The sequence below is a fragment of the Schistocerca cancellata genome, chromosome 4 (assembly GCF_023864275.1).
Source record: "Schistocerca cancellata isolate TAMUIC-IGC-003103 chromosome 4, iqSchCanc2.1, whole genome shotgun sequence".
NCBI classification, from domain to species: Eukaryota; Metazoa; Arthropoda; class Insecta; order Orthoptera; family Acrididae; genus Schistocerca; species Schistocerca cancellata.
Genome location: NC_064629.1, coordinates 502,187,873 through 502,202,509, shown reverse-complemented (window position 1 = coordinate 502,202,509; position 14,637 = coordinate 502,187,873). Strand labels below are relative to the sequence as shown.

Here is a 14,637-nt window from a genome sequence, read left to right as displayed (position 1 = left end):
GGATGGCGGGAAGCTATCGTCATTACTGTTCCGAAACGTGGAAAGGACAAACATCTCCCCTCTAGCTATCGCCCCATTTCGCTCACGAGTAGTGTGTGTAAGGTTTTGGAGCGTATGGTGAATAGCCGTTTAGCCTGGTGGCTGGAGTCCCGAAGCCTTTTAACACCTGCCCAATTTGGTTTCCGAAAGCATCGTTCTGCAGTTTACCATCTTGTTGCTCTCTCCACTTATATCATGAATAATTTTCTCAGGAAACGCCAAACGGTAGCAATATTTTTTGATCTGGAGAGAGCATACGATACCTGTTGGAGGACAGGCATCCTCCGCACACTGTTCTCTTTGGGCTTTCGAGGTCGGCTGCCCCTTTTTATTCGCGAATTTATGGCAGAGCGCACATTTAATGTGCGGCTGAACACTACTCACTCCCGTACTTTCCCCCAAGAAAATGGGGTACCCCAGGTCTCCGTGCTAAATGTTGTACTGTTTGCCTTCGCCATAAATCCAATTATGGATTGTCTCCTTCCCGATGTCTGGGGCTCCCTCTTTGTGTACGCTTTTGCGATCTACTACAGCTCTCAACGGACCAGCCTTCTTAAACGCCGTGTTCAAGGATGTCTTGATCGCCTCCACTCTTGGAGCATCGAAACCGGCTTCCGCTTTTCTCCCAGTAAGACCGTCTGTGTCAATTTTTGGCGTCGTACGGAGCTTCTTGCGTCGTCCCTACATCTAAGCCCTGTCGACCTTCCGTTCAAGGACGTCGCTAAATTCTTGGGTCTCATGTTTGACAGAAAACTGTGCTGGTCATCCCACGTTTCCTATCTTTCGGCTCGCTGTCTGCGATTCATGAACACCCTCCGTTTTCTGAATGGTACTTCCTGGGGAGCGGACCGAGTGGTCCTTCTCCGCCTCTATCGCGCCTTAGTGCGAAATTGGACTATGTAAGCATAGTTTACTCCTCTGCTCGGCCGTCTATTCTTCGGCTTCTTGACTCTGTCCACCACCGTGGATTGCGTTTAGCGTCTGGAGCTTTTTACACCAGCCCTGTGGAAAGCCTTTATGCTGAGACTGCTGAACCTCCGCTGTCCAATCGGCGAGCTGTCCTTCTGAGTCGTTATGCTAGCCATCTGTCTTCCATGCCTGATAATCCGGCCCATGAAATTTTTTTCGACGCCTCCTTGGATTTGGGGTATGCAGGCCTCCCTTCCTCTCTACTATCACCGGGAGTAAGCTTCCGTCAATTACTACGTTCTCTTTCCTTCCACTTTCCTAAAACATTCTTGACAACTGGGGGTACAGCACCGCTTTGGCTCCGCCCCCGGACCTGCCTACTCCGTGACCTCTGTCAGCTTCCCAAGGATGGTACCCCTTCTCTCGTTTATCGTCGGGCATTTGCTGCTCTATGCGCACAAATGAAGGATGCCACATTTATTTACACTGACGGCTGAAAAACATCATTTGGTGTTGGGAGTGCCTGTATCGTTGGCGACACACCTAATCGATTTCGGCTTCCGGCCAGTGTTCGGTTTTTACTGCGGAGCTTTACGCTGTTCTCCAGGCTCTCCAATGCATCCGTCGCCATCAGCGGATACAGTATATTATATGCTCAGACTCGCTCAGCTCTCTCCTCAGTCTCCAAGCTCTTTATCCTGTCTACCCTATGGTACACCAGGTTCAGGACTGCCTCTGGATCCCAGGACACGTTGGTATCAGTGGAAACGAGGTGGCCGATATAGTGGACAAGGCTGCAGTCTATCTGCTGTTCGCATGGTTCCCTTCGCCGATTTACAGAGTGTTTTATGTCCTCGTGTTGCTCTTTTATGGCGGGCACATTGGTCTACACTTCCCAATAATAAATTTCGGGACGTGAAAGCTCTTTTTCCCTGTGCTTGGACCTCTTCCTCCCTTACTCGTCGTCGGGAGGGGGTAATTTTAACTAGACTCCGGATAGGGCACTGTCTTTTTAGCCATCGACATCTTTTAAGTGGCGATCCTCCCCCGCTTTGTCCCTACTTCTCTCAACTGTGGACGGTGAGACACCTTTTAACTAAGTGCCCTATTTTACTCCGCTACGCGCCCGTCTACAGCTGTCGCCTGATATATCTTCCATTTTAGCAGATGACACGCGCTCAGCTGATCGCGTCCTCGAGTTTATTAGTGTCAGTGAGATGACGTCGGACATTTGAAGCTCTTTTTGGGGAAAACAACCCCCTCCCCCCTTCTATAGTGGTTTTCTAGGCTGTCCTTCTGCTTTTTAGTTTCCCCCCTTTTTGAGTTTCGCTCCCATTGCTGCTAATTTCGATTTTTTTTTTTTTTTTTTTTTTTTTTTTTTTTTTTTTTTGCCTTTCCCTAAGCCACAGACCAGGCGCTAATGACCGTAGCAGTTCTGTGCCCTAAAACCATAACAAAAAAACCCGAAATGGCACAAAATTGTGTCACCTATAACTATAGACATTATTACGAAGTTGTAACAAATAAGCCGGCAGTAATAGCAACAAATTTCTTGTGGATTCCAGGGCGCAGTGGCATCTTCCATAATGACACAGTAGACAGCGAAGCGAGCGACTGACTTTGGTGAAATGCTAAATGACAGATTTCTTTCTCAAGAACTATGAGCTTAATCCATGAAAACTTCTGGGGCAAAACGACTGGCAGACGTAATGGGATTCTATATATGACGGTAGTATCTGTTCCCGAAAGAACAGTTACCGTGGATGACCATGCAGCTTTGCTAGAAATGAAATGATAATTAAATGGACACCCTAGCTGCAAACAAACGTTGATCTACTTCATTCGGAACATGTTGAAAATGTGTGCCCCGACCGAGACTCGAACCCGGGATCTCCTGCTTACATGGCAGACGCTCTATCCATCTGACCCACCGAGGGCACAGAGGATAGTGCGTCTGCAGGGACTTACCCCTTGCACGCTCCCCGTGAGATCCACATTCCCAACATATCAACGCCACTACATCCGTAGTGCGCCAAATAGATGTTTGCCCATCATACTAAGATATCAAAAAGAGTACAATACGGACATCTGCAGGGAAAGTTGTGTTCTCCCCTTGGTTTACTGACTGGAATGAAATGGAAGTGAGCGTTTGGCGTCATTAGCCGCGAGGCCCCTTACGGGGCAGGTCCGGCCGCCTTGGTGCAGGTCTTATTACAGTCGACGCCACATTGGGCGACCTGAGCGCCGGATGGGGTTGAAATGACGATGAAGACACAACACCCAGTCCCTGAGCGGAGAAAATCCCCGACCCAGCCGCGAAGTGAACCGGGACCCGTAGGACGGCAATCTGTCACACTGACCACTCAGCTATCGAGGCGGAGGCTGACTGGAAAAGGAGCAGACGACTCATGGAAACGATTAGGCACATGCGCTTACATCATGTCAGATTCCAACTCGTCTGTTCCGAATGGGATTGAAGGAATCTCCATTACGTGATTTACGCAATGAAGAATGAGACGTGAGTCATCTACTGTTGTCGTTTACCACGTACAAGACACAACAAAAACAGTTTATCAGTGCCACAGGAGGGTGGAAAACAGGAGGGATGAAAACGCGAATTTCGTCGAATAGTTCTGAACAATTCGTAGTGGTTCCAACCTGTACTCGAGAGCAAAAATTGTGGTCGCGCTGCACTCGAAAAGGGTGTGATCAAGCTCAAAGCGGATGCAGCCCCACAATGTCCTTAGAAAAGGGTTGAAACGTCCGAGGGTGTCAGCAAGAATATCTTCGTGTTGTTCATCGCACTATGAACTGTCGTTTCCTACCTCGAAATGTGTAGGAAGCGACGCCGCAGGGAAAGGGGTAGTTCCATTAACGCCCATTATGCCTCCACCTGAAGCCTTTTCGTGTCAATTTTGAACAGCGGTGTTTCTGAAATGCTTACCTCGACCACCCATTGGAAAACCGGGTGATTTCAAGAATTGGTGTCGCGGTACTAACCTCCAGCGCAAAGACGTCTACAGAAGGGGTGAAAAGTGGGTAAGAGAGACAGTGAAGACCTTCTCATAGTGTGATACATCCACGGGGGGGTTGGGCAGAATTTTGGTGAAATTTGGTGCCAATGTCATATCATTAACTCACCTTACAGCACACAGAAACTACTGAGCTGTGGCCATTTCTTCACCTCCTTAGGGTAACTTCGCAGGGTGCCACGCTTTTTGCACCATTACAGAGAAAGATTTTAGGCACCTTTGAGGCAAATTTCATACTTATGCGTCGCAATGGGAAGCTTTTAGGGGATTTCGAAAAAGTGAATCTTTAATTCTGTTGCGCAGGGTACACTGAGATGACAAAAGTCATGTGACAGCGATATGCACATACACAGATGGCGGCAGTGTCGCTTTCACAAGGTATAAGAGGGGGTTGCCGTGGCGGAGCTGTCATTTGTACTACGTGAGTCATGTGAAAAGATTTCTGACGTGCTTATAGTCGCACGAAGGGAATTAATAGACTGCACGCAGAATGATAGTTGGAGCTAGATGCATGGGACATTTCGTTTCCGAAATCGTTAGGGAATTAAATATACCGAAATCCACAATGTCAAGAGGGTACCGAGAGTACCAAATTTGAGGCATTACATCTCGCGACGGACAAGACAGTGGCCGACGGCTTCCACTTAACGACCGAGAGCAGGGGTGTTTGCGTACAGTTGTCTTTTGGTAAGAGCTAATGCTAGGGCTCGAGTGTGACGCATACCTGACGAAGCGCCGGCCGGGGTGACTGAGCGGTTCTAGGCGCTACAGTGTTGAGCCGCGCGACCCCTACGGTCGCAGGTTCGAATCCTGCCTCGGGCATGGGTGTATGTGATGTCCTTAGGTTAGTTAGGTTTAAGTAGTTCTAAGTTCTAGGGGACTGATGACCTCAGAAGTTAATTCCCATAGTGCTCAGAGCCATTTGAATCATTTGAACCTCACGAAGCCATGGACTCAAGTTGTCAAGAGGCACTGTGCAAGCTGGTAGTGGCTCCATAATGGTGTGAGCTGTGTTTAGATGGAATGTAGTGGGTCCTGGTTATGGTCGGCTACTTGGAGACAATTTGCAGCTTCTCATAGACGTCATGTTCCCAAAGAACGGTGGAATTTTTATGGATAACAGAGTGTCCTTCCTCTGGGCCACAATTGTTCGCGATTGGCTTGAAGAACATTCTGGACAATTCGAGCAAATGATTTGGCCACCCATATAGCCCGACATTAATCCCATCGAACATTTATGGGACATAATCGAGAGGTCAATTCGTGCACAAAATCCTGCACCAGCAACACCTTCACAATTACGGACGGCTACAAAAGCAGCATGGTCCAATTTTTCTTTAGGGGACTTCTAACGACTTGAGCTCATGCCACGTCGTATTGCTACACTACGCCTTGCAAAAAGATGTCTGATACGATATTAGGAGGTATCCCATGACTTTTGTCATTTCAGTGTGAATGAAGTTGTAGATGTAGAGTATAGCAACCACTTGATTATTTCGAAGTTTGCACATACCTTTTCTGATACTCAAAATAAAACTGCAGGGCCAGTTGTAGTGCAATATGAAATGTTGAGAAGACCAATTATATAATCTAAAGAATAATTCCTAAAACATTTTAACCGAATTGGTCGAAAGAAGAGAGACAGTCATCAATTCTTCCGAGACACCAAAAAGGAATTGCACTCACCCAGTAATTAACGGCATTCACCAGTTGCACCGGAAAGTCTTTTTAGAGCATGATCAACTGTCCAGAGAGTTATAAAGCCATTTGCAGAATGTGTTCAGAAAACAGTATAACACGTGACAACCTGGCTCTCTAGGGCAGACAGAACAGGAGGCCTTTGTGAGCAATTAGCAACTAATAGAGTGAAGTAACTGGTATAGGTATGCGTATTCTATTACAGAAATATGTAAATGGGCATAATACCGCGTTGCTGTCGGCAACGCCTATGTAAGACAACAAGTGGCTGGCACAGTTGTCAGATCGGTTACTGCTGCTGCAATGGCAGGTTATCAAGATTTGACTGAGTTCGAACGTGGTCTTACAGTCGGCGCACGAGAGATGGGACACAGCATCTCCGAGGTAGCGATGAAGTGAGGATTTTCCCGGACGACCATTTCACGAGTACCATGAATATAAGAAATTCGGTAAAACATCAAATCTCCCACATCGCTGCTTCCAGAAAAAGATCCTGCAAGAACGGGACCAACGACGACTGAAGAGAATCGTTCAACGTGACGGAAGTGCAACCTTTCTGTAAATTGCTGCAGATTTCAATGCTGGGTCATAAACAATTGTCAGCGGCTGGACCATTCAACGAAACATCATCGATATGGGCTTTCAGAGCCGAAGGCTCACTCATGTACTCTTGATGACTGTACCACACAAAACTTTACGCCTCGCCTGTGCCCGTCAACACCGACATTGGACTGTGGATGACTGGAGACATGTTGCCAGGTCGGGCGATTCTCGTTTCAAATTCTATCGAGCCGATAGACGTGTACGGTTATGGAGACAACCTCATGAATCCACGGAGCCTGCAATGCAACAACGGACCGTTCAAGCTGGTGGAGGCTCTGTAATGGTGTACGGTGTGTGCAGTTGGAGTGATATGGGCTCCCTGATACGTCTAGATACGACTCTGACAGATGACACGTATGTAACCATACTGTCTGATCACCTGCATCCATTCATGTCCATTGCGCATTCCGACGGACTTGGGCACTTCCAGCAGGACAATGCGACACCCCGCACGTCCAGAATTGCTACAAAGTGGCTCCAGGAACGCACGTCTTAGTTTAAACACTTTTGCTGGCCGCCAAGCTCCCCAGACATGTACATTATTGAGAATATCTGGGATGCCTTGCAACGTGCTGTTGAGAAGAGATCTCCACCCCCTCGTACTCTTAAGGATTTATGGACAGCCCTGCAGGATGCGTGGTGTCACTTCCTTCCAGAACTACTTCAGACGTTAGTCGAGTCCATGCCACGTCGTGTTGCGGCACTTCTGCATGCTCGCGGAGGCCCTGCACGATATTAGGTAGGTGTACCACTTTCTTTGGCTCTTCAGTGTAATATGTAATGTGGAAAGGACTATGCTACTACCGGGAAATACAATAACCTGTAAAAATTAACGATTGAGAGTTATATAATATTTCCTGGTTTCATTGCAATCTATCAACTGCTGTTTGTCAACTACAAATGATGTCCAGGACGCTGGAGAGTTAATGACAAGTGATACATTTCTATTTATTCATTTCATTTGTGCATGACTTGATTTTATACCGCCGAAATTGCGATTAGCGATAGAGTTCTCCGTTTTAAAGAGTCAGTGAGGGTCTCGACTTCATATTGGACAAGAAACTAGTAAGAACAATTTGGTAATATTCAGTCATTGTGAAGTGCATCACTAGTCGAGGTTGTGGAACAACCAGGTTTCCCCACTCACGGTTTTTATAATGCCTTCTTCCAAATCCGGTCGGATTATAAAAGGGGTATCTTTAGACCAGCACGATCGTCTCATTAAATTATGTTGGAAGGTGTCCGTCAAGGGGGCATTAGGGCGGTGATGCCACAAGTAAAGCCCACAGCAGATGGTATCGCAACGCCGACGGGGACAGGCTCAGACCCGTTGTTGTCCTCCAGCGTCGACGCAAAACCTTAGCCGAAGTTATACAGTGCATGATATTCATACTAACAGGATGGTGGTCACACCGTGCTAAGGTCACATTACGGGGAGTAGCAACTGTCCGTCACCGTATACGAACCTCTTGTCTACTGATTCCATACACCAGGAAATGTCATCGGCGAGAGCGTCTTTAGTTTCTTTCTTCGTTAGAAACTGATAATAGGGCTCTAATTTTACTCTGGTTGGCAGAACTATGCATTTTTTACGTTGAATACAGCACAGTTTCGTACCCCACAGTTAACTGTTTGTTTGTGTGCTTGTATGTGTGTATTGTCTTTTGTACTGTTGCCAACACTGCCACTAGTTTTTCATTGATCTATATCTTGTTTTGTTTCTCCGTAGTTAGTTATCTGTGTGTTACTCTAATTATGTTACTGTGTATCGAAATACTATATAAGACTAATGAAGGAACAATGATGGAGGTTTTCTGCGGTGCGTACGAGAGGGGAAAAAGCATAGATGAGTGGACATAAGTGCATAGTAATGGGATGGAGAGAGAGTTGGAGGAATAACGTTGGGGTCAAGAAGTGAAATGGAACTGGGGGGGGGGGGTTGAGTGACAGAGGACAGAGGGTGAAAGCTGGAAAAGGCCCTTTTCTTTTTCATGTGGTTTCTTCAAATATATTATGTAGTGTCTGGTTTATTTGGTCATTGAGCAACTGTTTATTTTGGTTGTATGATTTGTGGGAGGGAATCTAACAACGAGGTCATCGGTCCCAGCGGATTAGGGAAGCATGGGGAAGGAAATCGGCCGTGCCCTTTCAAAGGAACCATCCCGGAATTTGCGTGGAGCGATTCAGGGAAATCACGGAACACCTAAATCGGGACGGCCGGGTGCGGGTTTGAGCTGTCGTCCTCCCGAATGCGAGTGCAGTGTGCTTCACCACTGCATCACCTCGCTCGGTGCTTATGTTCTGTTGCTGCTTTGTGCATTTGGAAATTCTCTTGGAAAGGGAGGAGTTGTCTGTTTTTACTGATTCTTACGATGTTCATATCTTTTTCAGTTGTCCTTGGCTGTGGTGTCCCTGTTTAAGATGGTTTACAAATGTTAAATAAATACCCTCAGCAATTATAAAGTAACTATGGACAATATGGGCACGAAAATGAAAACTTTTGACATTCGGTCGACGATGATATGAGTTCGGACGATGTGTAAGCCCAGATTTGTGGAAGGATCGAAAAGGAAATCATCTCTGTCCTTTTTAAAGTGGCCATCACGAAGTTTAGAATCTAGGTAAACAACTAATAAACGAAATATGGGTGGCCTAGGGGGTATCTAAGTCACCGTCTTCTCGAATTCGGCGATTAGTGTAACTATTTCAGTTGGAGGACGGAGAAATGAATCGGCCATGGTCTTGTTACAGTAACTATCCCACCATTCACCTGGAATGGCTAACGAGAACACAGAAAAATGTGAATAAGGTCGACTAGAAGAGGATTTGAGAACTTGAAAATTCTTATCTATCTATGTCTTAAAATATTAAAATATTCCAAGCTGAATTATCGCCAAAACATTATTCTCAAAGGACAAGAAAACCAACCAAAAATCACGTTCAGGCTAACAGATACTAGAGGGAAACCGCTTATTTTTCAGCGCTTGGATTACAGGGATTATTTAACTTCTTCCCTCGCGGTCTGTCAGTCCATACGTTACATTACACCGAGAGGCCTAGAAGTTAACTACATCTGCATGCAACGAATGTTTCAGATGTGCACTGTTATATGAAATAGCTCGACGCGAAGTATGCAATGGGAGTATTTATTCACGTGTTTTGTTTGTTAGACAAATCTGATCTGAAAATTTCCACTGATAGGCAAAATAAAAGTATAACGGTGATTTCATTCTTGATTTTTACATTTAAAATTTTCCCATATAGTATGACTTTTTGTTTTACATACAACACGAACTCTCCATTTTGAAACCCTATTAACCAAAATTCTCAGCATATTTAATTCTTTTTACGAGTCTGGGCAGGTAGTGAGGAAGACTACTGTTTCCCGCGACATGTAGAGATTCATTATGTCAATTCACAGAACAACGCATTTAGACAAGAACTAAAACGGGCTAGTTAAGAATATTTTACTATCAACGTCAGACTGTAGTCCAAAGCCATCACGCCTTTGTTTATGAAGCTCGCATTTTATTGATCGCTTGTTGTGAGCGTAAAATATTGAAATAATGGGTCGGGAATGTCGGTGAAGTTGAGCTGACTCTCTCGTGACAGAACCGCTTTCAGAGTATTGTCTTCGTTTTATGGGCAATGAATTTCAGGTGCAGTCTGAGGGTTTTACGACTGCCAGAAACTATGCGCGTTCTCACCGTTAACAATGATCTATTCGCTGTCAAACTGCGGACTTCAGTACGCCGTTTCTTTTCTGATCTTTAAAAGAATGTTACTGTGAGGTCATAATTTTTACAATTTCCTTTTTGTGCAACGACCCATTTCTAGAATTAGTCGAGAAAATATATTACCTTAAAATTGAATTTAAAAATTCGTCACTTTTCATGGTGCTTGATAACGAAAAAAATCCCAAATTTCATAAAGATGATGACACAAGTTAATGTATACGTGTACTACATTGTCTAGATTTCGCCATATAAAACCAAATCACCAAACTGGCATGTGACACATACTTCTAAGGCAAAATTATGCTATACTGGGTAAATCGAATGAATTTAAGTATCATATTTTGTAATTATGAAAATCCTCAAGATGGACACGCGTGCGTGGGTATTTATGTTTCAGTCATTCAGTCTGCTAGTATGTGCTCAGATTTGAACCACTTGATTCAATAGTCAACATATATCTATATACACTGTTGAGGAACTGAACTACGAATATCTTTTTGTTGGAGAGGGATTGCTCCTGATGCCAAGACAATGGAATAATGTGGGGTTCCACATGACTGGGATGTCGTCAGACTACTTACCTGCCACCTGTGTGAAAGCTGAATCCTGGATGGGCAAGAGACACCATATCAGTACATTTGATATATTCCAAGTCGTTAGTGCACCAATCGTGGAACAGTCCTTCTCCTACGTTGCAAATCGTTATGCTCTTAATTTGACTCGGCGATATGTGAGATTTCAAAAAAACCTGCAGTCACCTGTGTAAGCTGTCTACTATGGCGGATGGTAACAGCGCATGAAAACACTCATAATTCAGTACTGTGCAACAACTGGTGAGCAGCCACACCATACAGAACAACCTCTTCGCTGTGAAAAAGGTACCACTATACCTCCTGTGTACCTCATCTGCTCACTACACATTAATGTGAAAAAGAGATTAGCATGGGCCCGGTAAACCATTGAAAGTTTAAGCACTGCAAAAGGTAGCGTTGCGTAGTGAATTGCGATACCCATTAGTACACGCTAATGGCTGTGTAGCTCTATCCCGAGTGAACGATTGATGGACCTACTGCTCGATGGTATACATAGGTTTGTTTCGCCTGAAATACCCTGCAGGCGCGGCCTGTACCCTCAGAAAGTCAATGTACTTCTCACTTCCTTTCGAAATGTGTCATAATGTTCAGAAGAACAATTTACGAACATAAATGTTCCTACGTGGATCTGCAAGTTACCTGATGTCAGTCATATTGATCACATCTGGATCTGGGAGGTCATCAAGCTACTTATGCGTGCCTAGCGCATAGCTGCTGCAAACTCAATGAGTTGTGAGCTGCTTCCATGACGGTGAGGGCGTTACACACCACTATCTTATAGATACCCATCCCTCGTTAAATTGTACTTGAGTGTTTTCACAGACGCAAAGCGTTATTTTTGTGCACCCATTCACATACTCCACATTATTGAGAAATGTAAGAACCGTGATAAGTTCATCGGACAAGATGTTAGTCACCGTCTTAAATGATCATAGTCGAACACTGTAGATGGGGGAAAATTGGTATCTAGCGGTCCTGTAGCCCTCCACAGCTGACGTAATTTATGGCAAGGAAGTGGTGTGTATGAATCAACCGTTTTATGCAATTAGCGCAGTGTGCTGAGTGGGCTTGAACAGGTGACAGAATGACAGAAAATATGTCTTGTTTCAACGTACCCGTGACTACGCCGTGAACAAAATTACCCGACTCGTTGCTGTATCAACTTGGATTGCCCAGAGTAGCTAAAGGGGCGACCTGCCACTTGCAGTCTGTAACACGGTGCCGTAAAAGGATCCTTATTGAACGGCCTAAAGACTGGTGCCACGTCTTGACAATGACAGTGTTTCAAACAACACACGAAATGCCGCTGTCAGTGAATGCAGGTCCATCCGAATCAGTTTCGGAGTCAGCACTGCAAAGGGTACTGCATGACTTTCAAAATGATGCAGCACAGCAATCAGTCGTACTTTCCTTTCATGTTCTATTAAAGCAAGTCTAGATTTCGGCTAACGACTAGTCATCATCAGTGCTGGAAAATACATGAAGTACATAGCCAGACGATAGTATAAAATGTTACATATGTGTGTTAAAGAATAATAAAATAATTGGCTCACAAGGAGAGAATCTGAAATTGTTTACATCTTCTAAATTTACTGTTCAATGTGGCAGTAAGTCAGACAGCAACGTAAATAATTTTACTTGTATTTTATTTTGTGTTATTCCTATGCATATTTGAAGCTTTTTTAGTATACACCAAAACTCTGAGTGTCACATATTACGTAGTTCATATACATGGCCCAATACGGCCAACCGATGTGTTCTCCGCAAAGCCTACCTTCAATATACAGTAGTCTTGAATGAACTGTGACGGAAGCCGGAACAACAGGGGACTTACGTATGAGCATATGTACTGCAACTATGAAATAATGGTATGTAATCTAATGTATAAGCGATATAGGTAATGCCACGAGTTGTAACTTTTTATACTATCACCTGACTATGTACTTCTTATACTTTTTAACACTGATAATGCCGAGGCACCTGCCGAAATCTGGATTTGCTTTAACAATGCCTTAAAGGAAAGGACGACTGATTCCTGTGCTCCATCATTTTGAAAGTCGTATCACAGTCGTTGAGTGCATTCACATTCCTAATGGAGGTAACTTGATGGTACTGCACGAGATTGACATTTGGATTCGAATACCTCACGTAAGACCCCTACTTACACTAGGTCATAAAACTGCACATTTTCAAAGGGACAATCAACACAGAAACCGGACAGTCACTGGCTGCACGTGTACAGTGTGCCCAGATGAGTCGCGATTTCGCCACTTTTGAAACGATTCAAGGCGTCTATGATACTGACTACCCGATGAGACGTTTAATACGCACTGTATGGATGGCGTATTTCAGACCAGATGTGTATCTGTGATGTTTTGGTGATGTTTTTCGTACAGTGACTCCGGTTTACTCATTCAGATAATCGTGAACATGAACCAGCACGTTTATTTCATCAGTATTCTCGGTCACCAAGTGTTATCCGTCTTCTACATATTCATTATCAGTACGTTGTGGACACTCCGTTCTTCCAAGATGACAACAGCCGTGTTCTAAGGTATGCACACACACGATTCTAGTTTGATGAACACTCAGGCATCCTATCGTACCTTTACTGGTACCTAATCACCCGATCATAATCTAATAGAAAAAGCCTGTGACTTTTTGGAACAGCGGGCGGAATGTAGTGAGCACCACCCGTGCCATTTAGTATCTAACGGGATGTTATCACAATGGGTGACTTCGGCTGAATATGACACACCTGAAGAAACTTATGAACTAACTTTCTTACCAAACTGAGACCTTTGTAATGGCTAGAAATGGGTGCTTACAGGGCTTCAGCGTGATGTCTCCTGGGGATGACAAATTTTTGGTCGGATATGCTTACATAGGAATTAAAATAATTAACAATTTTTAGTGATAGGTCGTTTCGAATACGGATATTCGAATCACTCTTTTCACTGGTTTTCGCTATCCATACAGTTGACTGCTGGGCCTAACAATTTATTATCTCTCTGTCGAAGCAAACTTATGATTTGTTGTTCACACAAATTTCAGTAAATTTAACCCTTTATTGAGTAATGTTACTCTGAAGCAACATGAAATTTGAACACTGTTTCCTGCAAGATTTTTTTAATTTTCATTCTTGGATAGGCTATGATGCTTACATGAAACTTTTAAACTTACTGATCCATTGATATTCTGCTATCTCTGGTGCGAAACTTCTGAATAGTGTACATGGTTGGTAGACGGCGTGTAAGGTTATGTGAGCATCGGTTATCGGAGATGCAGTTTCTTCTAATTTATGGAGCTGTTTTATCTTATAGAACGAAAAGTGTATATCAACGGGAACACGAAGGCTTGAAGGTGAGTCACCATACAGATATGTTAGCGAATTAATATCTGAAGGTTATAAAAATAAAGTGTGAGAAAAGTGTTGTCGCTTGTAGGCTACATTGCTATTGTATCGAGATTTGTAGCGCGTGTGTAACGTTTGTAGTACTGTCATGAACACTCATTTGCAGAGTGCTAGAGGTGGAAGCAAACACATTTTATTGATAAAATAAAAGCCTCAGCATTGTTTTACCGCCAGAAGTCCCTTGTCACTCTGATTGTTGCCTATAATCGTAACGAAGGTCGAGAATATGAACCATAGACCGTTCACAATATTGGCTTACTAGATATTCCAGAATCTGATGTGGGATCTGATGAAGAACCCATGATTTTCTCAGGCACTAGCAACTAAACCGTTGCGACCGAGCGAGGTGGTGAAGTAGTTAGCACACTGAACTTGCAATCGCCAGGACGAGGATTCAAATGCGCACCTGGCTATCCAAATCTAGGTTTTCTGTGATTTCCTAAATCGCTTCAGGCAAATGCCGGGATGATTACTTTGAAATGGCACAGTCGATTTCCTTCCCAATTTTCAAAATATTCCGAGCTTATGGACCGTCTCTAATGACCTCAATATCGACGGGACATTGAACCCTGACCTTCCTTTCTTCCTTCCACCCTGCCAAATCGTTGCAA

General features: G+C 44.2%; 1 protein-coding gene across 2 annotated transcripts in view; it reads right to left on the bottom strand.

The window, feature by feature from the left end:
* The window catches only part of LOC126183723 (thrombospondin type-1 domain-containing protein 7A-like), a 1,149,604-nt gene that overhangs the window by 521,234 nt on the left and 613,733 nt on the right, over positions 1-14,637 (bottom strand). The window lies entirely within an intron of this gene.